Below are 12448 nucleotides of genomic sequence, written 5' to 3' on the forward strand. Positions count from 1 at the left end.
GACTTCTTGGTTTCCGTTCCCGGGGTTTACTTCAACTCTGTACCGATAATTCGCTATTGCACGGCGAACAAGAGAAACACATACAATAGACATAGAACTTGATAAAAGTATAATATGAAGAACCATTCAAAATGATAATATAAAAGTTTTTTAAAATTATTATTTCAATGCAAAGTCAACTCGGTGTTTTATTAACATTTTTCAGTTTTGACTTCAAATGGGGATGCGAGAGACGCTAAATTTTTTTTTTATTTTTTTTTTCTTTTTAATTTCACAATACTTTTTATTTACATATGTTATTTTTAGACGGATGTTATTTAAAATACTTTTTATATTAAGGAGCTTCGACCGACACTACTCGAGTCGAAATTTGGTTTTGCATTAAGTACTCAATATACTTGAATATACCTATTTCAGTACTTGATATTCTTAAGCAGACCTAAATAAGTATTTTTCATACTTTATACTCTTATTAATTCCTATGGATTATAAAAAATCAAAATTTAACATCTCTTTGGAACCTATAAAAACTATTCATTCTCATTTGGTAGGATAAATTCTTAAATTCCTGATTAAAAACTAAGTATTTTATGACCAATTCCCAACTCCTACATTAGTCCTTCGAATTCTAATTTACTTTTTTCTTTAATTTAAAATCTTTCGGTGGACCTAACGAATCCCTATTACCACTTTATACGCTTAATAACTTATAACGATTCTATATCAGAAAAATATCTTTTTTTTTTAAATTTAAATTGATAGGTTCAAATAAATATGTTAAAACTGTAGGTCTACTAGGTCCTAATAAATAGTGTAGAATTCATAGGCTTGAATAAGCTTTTATCGTATGTTTAGGCTCTGATAAGTATTAATGATTTTTAATTTTAGCGCCTATTTAACAACTAAACGTCATTTTCTCCCGTAACTGACATTTGTAGGATTTATATAGGAGTTGTTTTTCCATACAAATTAAGTACTTAGTCTTTTCTTTCTTGATCCTAAGATTTCAAGGTTCTAGCAAGGTTTCAAATTTTGACTCGGGTAGTGAGTCAAAGTAGTGTTTGAATTTTTTTGTTTGCTAAATTCTCCTAATAGTTATGAAAATTCATTATTTTGATTTATAATAACATAAAGAATTCATAAATTAATACTTATTAGTTATTTAATGAAAGAAAGTAATGAAATTACTTGGTTATTTTTGACTCATGGTTTTATAAAAAGATGTGGCAGCAACGCGTTCTAATTTCTTAAACATCGATATTCAAATTAAAGCGGAAAAATTTATTTCTAATCTCGTCTCTCTTTTTAATGTATTTCTATCTTTGTTTTTTTTCTGAGCTGCTTCCGCGACGTTGGAAAACCCCCAATAATATGTATCTCTGTCGATGAACGAGATTAAAAAATAAAGTTTAACTTGAATTATTTAAATAACTACAACGGTAACACTTTATTGTTTAAATCTTATCATATTCTAAAAATATTAAAGTTTATGACATGTGGTTTTTTATTTCTTAAATTTGGGAGGTTAATAATGAAAAAAATTGAATAAGACATGACAGAAGCTTGCCCGCCATAAGAGCCTGTGTATAAGAACTTTAAAAACGTCATTTTTAAATCTTTTTTTCTAAAAAACTAGACGGTGGATCATTTTCAAATTTTGAGAATACATAAAGGACTTATTTATATATATACTTTCAAATCTTAAAGTTGGAAAATCCTTATTACATTAGATTCGGTCGAACCTCCTTAAATTTTATAACGAAAAACAGCAGGGATATTTTCAAAAACGAAATAATAATTTTAAAAATCTATAGCTTCTAAACTATTGGATTTAATTAAAAATTTATAAGGACCTTTTTTATAGAGGATAAAATTTCCTACTAAATTGTTCCAGTGCATTTTTATCATATCTTTGATAGTTTAGTGATAATATTGATTCAAACTCCGAAATGATCTAAAAATGACTAAGGGTAGAAAAATGAATTTATTTGAAAAAATAAAGCATAAAAATAAAAGTAAAAACGTTTGCGTTAAAAAGATAAATAATTCAAAAGTTTGAAAAGATAAATAAAGTCAGTTGCATTATTAAATTATAAATTTAAAAGTATAAATAAATTTTATTGATAAAACTAGCGTGTCGTAAGACAGAAGTTTATTTTGATTATCGGTACTTTCACCCTAGATAGCATAAAAAATTAATAACAAAAAAAATAAAGTATGAATAAAATAATTTAACCAAGTTGTCACGAGGGAGTGTATATATAAGCAAAGTTTTCTAAGTACGAGGCATCTGGGTGTACTGGGGTTGGATCCCAAGAGCGCGTGAGTTCTATCAAGTCATGCGATTGCCTTGAAAACTTGTACATACTTACCAACAACGTTATTCTCCCGGTTCGCCCTTACGTGACACATGCATAATAAAAATAAACAGTAATAAAAAAAGAATTAATAAAAATTACAGGAATGATAGCGTCACAGTAATGAAAAATAAATGAGCTTAAAGAATAAAAATAATCCACTGTAAAAAGACCGGTGGTAAAATTAAATAATATCGGTCTAGAAGGTGTAATTTGGTGATGTTCGAATACCGGTGTTAAATCGGTGTCAAATCGGTTTGAAAATAAAATTCCATGTGTAGAAATTAGAAAGCAAAAAATGTTTTATAAATAAAAACATAAAAATTTAATTAATATTACACTGTAAAAAAAAATGGGGTAAGTCCAGAAGGTGTAGGTGTTAAATTTCAAAATAACACTGTCATTGATGTAAATGTTCGTTACGGATGTTAAAAAAATTTTCCGGTGTTAGAATATTTAATTTTGTATACATTTTTACCTACTCGATCATTACAGTTAAACAGTGTTTTTATTAATTAATTTAATTATTGGTGATTAAAATAGTGGGCGTAAAATTGTGTAATATTTAAATAAATTACGTATGTCATATATAATTATTTAAATAAGTACATAGCAAAATTGAAATTTCTTTCAGATAATATTCATCAAATTTTCATATCTTATTATACGTCATACATTTTTTTCTAACTTCTACCCATGGATTTTTTTGCTTATACTGATTTAACACCACCAAATTACACCATTTACATCGGTGTTATTTCATATTAACACCGGGCGGACTTTTTATAACAACGTAAAAAAAGTGGTGTTAAAAATGGACTCAATTTAATACCGCGTGGTGTTAAAATTAAATAACACCAATTTTAGACAGTACAATTTGGCGGTGTTAAAATACCGGTATTAAATCGGTGTGGAAAAAAATTCCACGTATAGAATTTAGAGTAAAAAATGTAGGGGCAGGGGGGGGGAATGGACCCCTTAAAATTTTAATTGTCACGAATGATTTGGGGGTAAAATGGGTCCTCAAACATTTAGGGGCCCATTTTGCCTCCTTCCCCTATTACAAACAAAAAATTATAAAAATTTTATGAATACACGGAGAGAAAATTATGGTAACAGTTACAATATATTATGGGAATGGTTCCCATACTGCATAGTAACCGGTTTTTTTCTATTGTTGATTATAGGAACGGCACCCATATATATTATGGTGATCATTCCTATAATTATGGGTATAATTCCCTTTATGGTATCGGAATAGTTCCTATGGAATTATGGTAATGGTTACTATAATATTAAGGTAATCGTTACCATAATATTATGAGAATAGTTACCATAATATTATGGGAATAGTTACCATAATATTATGGGAATGATTACCATAATATTATAGGAACCGTTACAATGTGGTTATAAGATTGGTTCCTGTTTGCTTATGGGAACTATTCCTATGAGTATGGTAATCATTACCATGCTTCTTTCACATGCGATATGGGAACTGTTACCATAATGATAGGAATTGTTCCCATACTTATGGAAACTTTCTCAGAAAGTATGGGTCTATATCCCATAATCCCAAGTAATTATTACCATAACTGTATGGGATGATATTTCATAAACGTACTACGAACAGTTACTATAATTTTTTCTCTGTGTATTATCTGGTTAAAATTTCAATTTTACCGTGTACTTATTTAAATAATTATTTATGTTATATGTAATCTATTTCAAAATTACACAATTTAACGTCCACCATTCCAATCACTAATAATTTAATTAATTAATAAAAGAACTGATCAACTGTAGAGATCGAGGAAGTCAAAATATTAACAAAATTAAATATTTTAACACCAGGAAATTTTTTTGAAACCACTGCCGGTGTTGAAATTTAACACTAAAAATTTTGACACTTACACTGCTTGGCCTTACCCTGGTTTTTTTTTACAGCATAATGATGATAATAATAATGAAGCTTTGTGTAATCGATACTTTTATAACGATTTAAAATTTTACAACCCAACGACGCGTATAGCGTTGAAACGTAGGTAGTAACAAATTTCGTATTAATAATAAATTTAACGGCGGGTTTCGGACGTTAACGTACCCGCTAGTAGCAGTAACTTATGCTTATATCCTACAAGCAACCTACGGAATACTATTTCACAAAATAACGGTCTGTATTATATTGGCATTTGACATTCACTTATGCCAAACGACATTCTCGGCATGTTTAAATTAAAGCCCATCTGAAATTCCGAGAACAATTTAACGGCAAAGCTCGCTGTAATCAGTATAATTATACAAAGACTTACTAGAATATATAGAGAACATAAGACAGTGAGTGAGTGAGTGAAGTAAATCCTTTAGTTGTGTGTTCATATATACCAAAATTTCTATCTTTCTTAGATGTATTCTCGCTCTCTCGTATTCTGTCAAAACCGCAGGGCAAATCCTTGTTCCCGCGACTTCTAAAACGTCTGTGTGGTATGTAAATACATCAAAGTTTATGCTACGTAATTCCCTGCCGAGAAATATTGTTACTATTATTATTGCTCTTATTAACTCAAAAAACTATTTAACATTTAAATTTTATGGTAATAAATAAACGGTAGAAAAAGAGGAAGCGAAATTTTAAGGCTTTTCATTATTTATCAAAAATTTTAAATTTTAAATTTTGAATAGACGAAATTTTTTTCGGGATTCATTTAGTCAAATTTTTAGTTCAGTCATGAGGTGGTGATTTTTTTTTTCATTTCTGGGCAAAGTGGGGTAACTTTAAAAAAATAAGAAATGAAATTTTGGAAAATTTTTTCTAGGGCATCTTAAATTTTTTAAAAATAATTAATAAAGAAATAAATTACGAGTTAGGATTATTTTCCAATAAAAAAATTTTCAAATTTTTTATAAATAACCGGACAATACAAATTTTTTCAAAATATTTTCATGCATAATAATTCATAAATATAATTTTCTATTACACGGAAAGAAAATTATGGGAAGTGTTCCTATGCATGATGTGAATAGTTCCCATAATGGTATAGGAGCAGTAGCCATACTATTATAAGGATGGTTCCTAAATATTATGGAAACCATCCCTATAATAGTATTGGTACAATTCCCATTACATTATGGGAACCATTCCCATAATATTATGGGAACTATTTCCATATCATTACGAGAACCATTCCCATACCATTATAGGAATACTTTCCATATTATTATGGGAATTATTTCGATAATGATATGGGAAGACTTCCTATAATAGTATGGGAATAGTTCCCTTAATGTTATAGGAATCATCCCTATAATATCATAAGAATTTTTTTTTGCAAAATAGTGCAGAAATTTTTTCAAAATTGGAGATTTTATCAAAATCTAAATTTTTCTTTTCAAAATTTGAATTTTCTTGAATGTTCTGCGATGACAAAATATTTCTGTTAAACACTTTGATGTTTTTTGCCAAATACGAATTTTTTTTTTTTCAATGTTTGATTTTTTGTTTTTATGTTTAATAATATTTATATGTATTGTAGAAAAGATTTCCACACTTTTCTTTATATTTATATTCCCATAATATTATAGGAATGATTCCCATAATATTATGAGAATGATTCCTATAATAATATAGGAAATATTCTGATTGCATTATGGGAACTATTCCTATAATATTATGGGAATCGTATCCATACTATTATGGGAACTATTCCTATAATGTTATAAGAATGGTTCCTATAATTTATAGGAATAGTTCCTAAATATTATAGGAATGATTCCCATAATATTATAGGAAGTCTTCCTATGAATTATAGGAATCATTCCTATAATTATAGAAAATAGTCTTATAATGGTATGGGTTGCATTCCCATAGTCATAGGAACTATTCTCATAATTATGGATAACATTCCTATAATTATAGGAACTGCTCCCATAATTTATGGTCGTAATTCCTATACTGGTATAGGACAGAAGTTTACAAAATTATGGGAACCAACCCCATAATTTTCTTTCCATGTAGAGACTTTAGCATAAAAAATTTATTTTCTAATTAATTATCAATTGAAAATATAAAAGCATTAAAGATAAATATCTACATATGTAAGACGAAATATCTTCCGGGTATCAATTCATCAAAAAGTCAAGCTTATGTATGCAAAGGTTTGTAAGAAAATAAAAAAAGTAATGAAAAGAGCAAAGGAGGACGTTGAGGCGGGACCGCCGTCATGCAGGGGACAAACTGGGAAAGCCTTTCTTTAAAATTTATGGGATAGCTGAGGCACAAAGTTGGGGATGACAGTGGTAGGGGTAAGAGAGAGAAAGGAAGAGCAGACTGTTGGAATATCTCATAGTGCTTTCATCAAAACGCCAATAAATTTAACGAAGCAAGCCAACTGGGTCGCCGAGTAGTATCAAAAGCAGTCTCCTGTCGTCAAGTTGCTGCATCCGTTTTCAAAGAAACTACTGACTGCATCTAATGTAAGTGTATATGTACACATAACAAGTTGTAAACCAGTAGAATAACACGGGACGAGTTTGAAGACCCAGGATACGAGTATAGAATCTTTTTTAAAAGTACTTCTCTGGGTAAACAACTGGGCTGCCGAACCTCAACTTAAGACTTATCCATTGGTGGAAGATAAATTGACGCAAGTACTCTTCGGGATGACCAATTGAGTTTAGATGTTCTGGAGTAGAATAAAAAAAAAAAAAAAAAAAAAAATGGTCGAAGAAAATGGAGTTTAAAAAAAATAAGAAAAAAATATACTGAGAGATGTTGGTCACGGAGCTTACGTACTATGCGCCCAACTTTTCAAACAGCACCTCTTGGTACTCGAGCAGTACCAGGGATACCTTGCGATCGAGTTCCATTCCATCCACGTTAAATATTTACTACTAACGGAATTTTAAATTACACTTGGATGACGCTACGAACCTCTGGTCGACCTTTAGTCAAGAAAAATAGAGAAAAATTTATATTACCTTCAATTTAATTATTAACTGAAGTTTTCAATTTTTTAAATATTTTTAATTTTTAAATTTAATTATGGGATATCATTTTTCACTCGTTATTTTTATTTTTTTTAAATTAGGGAGTGAGGAAAAGAATGTGGATATTTCTATCAAAGGAAAATTCGATTTTTCTAACTGTTCAATTTAATTGCATAGTAAAATTTTATTTTTATAATTATACCATTTAAATTAATTAGAAAGACTTTTGACCATATTTTGAATAATAATTTCGAAAAATGAATATATATAAAGAAAAAAGAAAAAGAATAAGTTTCTGCTGTAGAATATGACCATAGAATATTTTTAAAAAAACTATGCAGGGAATTAAAATGAATATTACGGGGCACATTGGGACAGCTAAAATTTATTGACTTTAAAATTGAGTTAAAAATTTTTATTTAATAATTGAATTGAATTCTATGCCTAAATTTGAGTTGAAATCATTTTTTTTAATATATTAAAAAAATTCCCGTGTAAAAAAAATTCGTTCCAAAAAGATTCCAAAAATGTTCTGCATGTGGAATTTCCGATAATGAGACAGATTAGAAGTTCGAGTAGAACTTTTTTAGAGCGTTAGTAATTTTGATGGTAAAAAAAAAGTTTATGGGCAAATTTTCGAGTCAAAAAAAAGTATTGTTGGAACTTTTTTTGAATTTTTTACGGACATTACAAAAAAAGTTCTAGAATCAACACTCTTGACTTTTTTATAGACTAATAAAGACGTTCCAAAATCACTACTTTTGCATCTTTTCCAAAATAAAGACGTTCTAGAATCACGCCAAAATACTTCCAAAATCACTAGTTTTGAATTTTTTATAGAACGAAAATAAACGTCCATAAAAAATTTTTAAAAGCTCCAAAAACGTCCTTTTTTGATTTGAAAATTTGTTCATAAAAACCTTTTTCACCATCAAAATTACTAACATTCCAAAAAAGTTCCATTTGAAGTTCTAATCTGTCTCATGTTTAGAAGTTTCACATGCAGAACTTTTTTGGAATCTTTTTGGAACGAATTTTTTTTTACACGGGTAATTTTAATTTTCAATTGAAAATTAATTTTTGATGTTTTGAATAAAAATTTTTTATGTCTTTATTTCCGTGTTGTTTTAGAAAAGAGCTTTTTTTTTAAATTTTATAATAGTAAAAAAAAATTCATCAATTTTTTTAGGGCAGGCCATTTTGCCCCCGGTCCGAAAAATGTCTATAAAATAATTTATTTATGAAAAAAACCTTTTAAAATAAAGGACCAAATATTTAAAATTAATAATTCTGATTCAAGTCACGTAGATATCATGAATTTTTAAATGACTGGCTGCCATTTTCAAATTTAATTTTTTAAAAACTCATAGTATCGTTTATAAAAAAAAGTACGAGCGCGATTGCATTAAATCTATTTTTGGGTAAAAAGTCACTATCAATATTTTACATAAAAAAAATTGTCTCTAGATATTGAACAAAAAATAACATAGTGACAGGGACATAAATATCGCCGTTAAATAATCTCATGATGATAACAACCGTCTAATGATCGTAATAGCAATATAAAATAGAATAAAGTACATTAAATGTCGTGCATTCATTAAAATATAACAATCTCGATGAAAATACATCCGCAATATTCATACAATATACAAGAGATTGCTGTTTTACATGGATCCAGGTCACGAAAAAGTTGTCGTGTTTATTTTGTTGGGTTACCCATTCTCAGGATCACGTATAGTAGGTATCTTTCTCAAGACAGACTGAAAGTATGTTCATATAAAAATCAAGAATATAAATTCTTCCTATAAATATATATATATATATATATATATATATATATATATATATATATATCCACCGATATTTTTATTTTTACCTCATTTACATTTCTCGAAAATTTTACCAGCTGTGCAGATATTTTTGTTGCATTAAAAAAATACAACAAACTAAAATCCACACGGAAAACAATGATGCTCGAAATTTGAATAGTTTGTAGTTTATTTTCAACTTAAAATTAGTATATTTGATTCTAATATCAAACCAGGATCATTATATATATTACAAAATGGCTATTATTTATATTAAAATTTGATACACATACAAGAGCAAAATTTTTAATTTCTTATATTAAAATTAATATGAAAAAGAATCGATAAATTAATATCTATAGTTATTACTATTCAAATAAACATAGAAAAATTTAAAAAATGAGGAACCGAAAAATTAGTAAACGTACATATTAATATATAAAGATCTAGTATACGAATTTTTCATTTTATTATTTACCACTTATTCGATATATGTATATAATAAATTAATTTATAATAACGAATAAATAACATTTTATATTAATTATTAGTCAATGGGATAGAATTTATAAAATAAGAGTTAAAAGTTTTCGGTATTTTTATGAGCAAAAAATCAGTATCTAGTATACTAATTTTTCATTTTATTATTTACCACTTATTCGAATTATGTATATTGTAAATTAATTTATAATGATGAATAAATGATATTTTAAGCTAATAATTGATCAGTGATATCGAATTTATAAAATGAAAGTTTGTAACTTTTTCAATTTTCGACTGGAAAAATCAGTATCTAAGATACCAATTCTTAATTTGACCAATCATTACTTTTTAATAGATTATGCCATAAATTAATTAACTTTCACTAATAAGTCACGTATTATACCTAAAAGTAATAATATTTACTTATTTTTTGAAACAATTGATAGTAGTTTTTAGGAATAGACAAAAATTAGTAAACTACTTTGCATTAAGCACATAATAGTACTAATTATTGATAACAGATTTCACTTTTTACTATTATTCATTAATTTTTAATATTCTGTTTTTCCGTGCACGTGTTACATTTTTGTATTGAAGGTTGACAGTCTTTTGTTCTTTTTATTTTTTAAAATAAATAACTTAAATAAAATAAAAAGTTTACCTTGAAATAGGTTGTCGAATAATTATAGACGGTGATATATTTTCGTCCTCGTCATAATTGCAGTTTTGTAATGGAATTTGTTTCCATTTAGTTGTAACTGTTTGATGACAATTAGATGTTGCAGATGCAGCAATTCCGTCCGCAATTGAAATTTGAATTTGCATCGTTTCTGAATTCCAAATTTTAACCCTTAAATTATTGTTGGCTGATGTAGTTGGAAATGATTTAGCAATTGCTCTTGAAGTTTTAGTCGTTAGACGCGACATCACAGAATAAAATAATATTATTATTATTATTATTAATTATTGTATATGTAGATATAGATATATATTAATATTTCACAAATATTCACAGCGTTATTTCACGAGTTGACGAACTACTGAGTACTCTAGTACGTATGTAATACTAAACATCGCAATTAACTCACCGAGTAACATTTGTTACGATCGTATCTATATGGCGCGCCTATAAACCAATTTAATGATTTTATTTTAATGCTTCAATGCTTTTCAATAGACATTTACGCCGTTTCTGATGATACATTATATACATTTTAACTACTTACCATTTCTGTATATACATATTTACACACACACACACACACACACACACACACACACACACACACACACACACACACACACACACACACACACACACACACACACACACACACACACACACACATACACACATATATATATATATATATATATATATATATATATATATATATATATATATACATATATTTATATATTTATATATTTTATACCTTTTTGTTATCGTACACCGTGCAGTATTTTTTTTTCTTTGCTGTTTTTTTAGTTTTATTTTTTCACAAATAGATTTTATTTCAACACGTTGTTAAAACTACAGAAAAAAATCCCAAGAGACTGTTGGAGTATTTAAAGTTAAAATGAAAAAAAAAAAAAAAATGTGAAATAAATAATAAAACAAAAATGATGTATATAAAGTATTATCTCATGTCAACTAAGTCAATATTTGATGTTACTGGATTTCATTATATATATTTTTCAAACGTGAATGACTGATTAGACAATATGAAATACAATGTTTATTTTTTCACGAATATTATTATTATTATTATTATTATTATTATTATTATTATTATTATTATTATTATTATTATTATTATCATTTCAGAACATTAAAATATAAAGAATTAAATTAAATTTTGTTTTTTTAACTTGCCGCTAAGAAAATTAAAAATTTTCAAAAATTCGGGAAGTTATTAGTTTCAGTCCGATTTTCGAAAATCGAATTTCTAAGAGATCTTGACGTTTTGAGGTTCTAGGAAGCTATTCTGACTAATTTCACGATGATGTCCAAGTGTATGTATGTATGTATGTAAATATCTATAACTTTTGAATGGATCAACCGATTTTGATCTTTAAGGTGTCATTCGACGCGGCTTGTCAATAGTCAAAGTTTAATAAACTTTTTGGTTTTTTTGATTTCCGGTACGGAGCAGGTCGCTATCACTGCAGCAATGGGGGACTTTTTTTTGAGCGGGAGATTGTGAATAACTCGCTGAATTTTGAATTGTTTTCTCCAAAAACTTGATCTTGTATTCATTATATATTCACAAACATATGCTTAAAACATTAATACATTCCATGTAGTAGTTTTATTTTAAAAAATTTCAAAAAATCATCTCTTCACTAGTGGTCCCCCTTAAAGTCACTTTTTAACAGTTGGGGTCATTAGCGACTATAAACTATTGGTACTTTGAAGGTTTTTGTAAAGTCAACGGTAGGTCGAATTTCAGAGAACCGATTTTTCAGTTAATACTGGGATTCGAACCCACGTCCGGTCAGTTACCAAGTTCGAAAGTAAGCCTACTTACCTCTCGGCTATGATAACTGGTTACTTTACTTTATCGACATTTATTTTCGTTAAAAAATATTAATACAGTTTCAAATTAATTATGTTTGAAAAATAATAAAAAAAGTTTTTGGTGCTGGGAATATTGAATTATTAATTTCATAGAAAGGCTCAGTTTTCATGACACGATTAATGATTTTTATTTTAGAATTGAAAGCTTTATGGTAATTTAAATGACACTAACATTAAATCGATGATAGACGTTTAAAAATAGCTTTTCCATCGACACATTTACTTAACTT

The 12448-nt window shown here is 27.7% G+C and overlaps 1 protein-coding gene across 6 annotated transcripts in view; it reads right to left on the reverse strand.

The window, feature by feature from the left end:
• The window catches only part of LOC103576882 (protein NDRG3), a 33195-nt gene extending 22504 nt beyond the window's left edge, over nucleotides 1-10691 (reverse strand). For 2 of the 6 annotated variants that reach the window (XR_008404120.1, XR_008404119.1), the window contains exons 1-2: nucleotides 10299-10691; nucleotides 4670-4878 (exon numbers count right to left, since the gene is read on the reverse strand). The gene's annotated coding sequence lies outside the window, so the exon portion shown is untranslated. Of the gene's footprint in view, nucleotides 1-4669; nucleotides 4879-10298 lie in introns of those variants that run through there. The other 4 variants (XR_008404128.1, XR_008404127.1, XR_008404121.1 and 1 more) reach the window with 4 other exon arrangements.
• Between the last annotated feature and the right edge of the window lie 1757 nt (nucleotides 10692-12448).

Source organism: Microplitis demolitor, chromosome 1, assembly GCF_026212275.2.
Source record: "Microplitis demolitor isolate Queensland-Clemson2020A chromosome 1, iyMicDemo2.1a, whole genome shotgun sequence".
In the NCBI taxonomy this organism is placed as follows: domain Eukaryota; kingdom Metazoa; phylum Arthropoda; class Insecta; order Hymenoptera; family Braconidae; genus Microplitis; species Microplitis demolitor.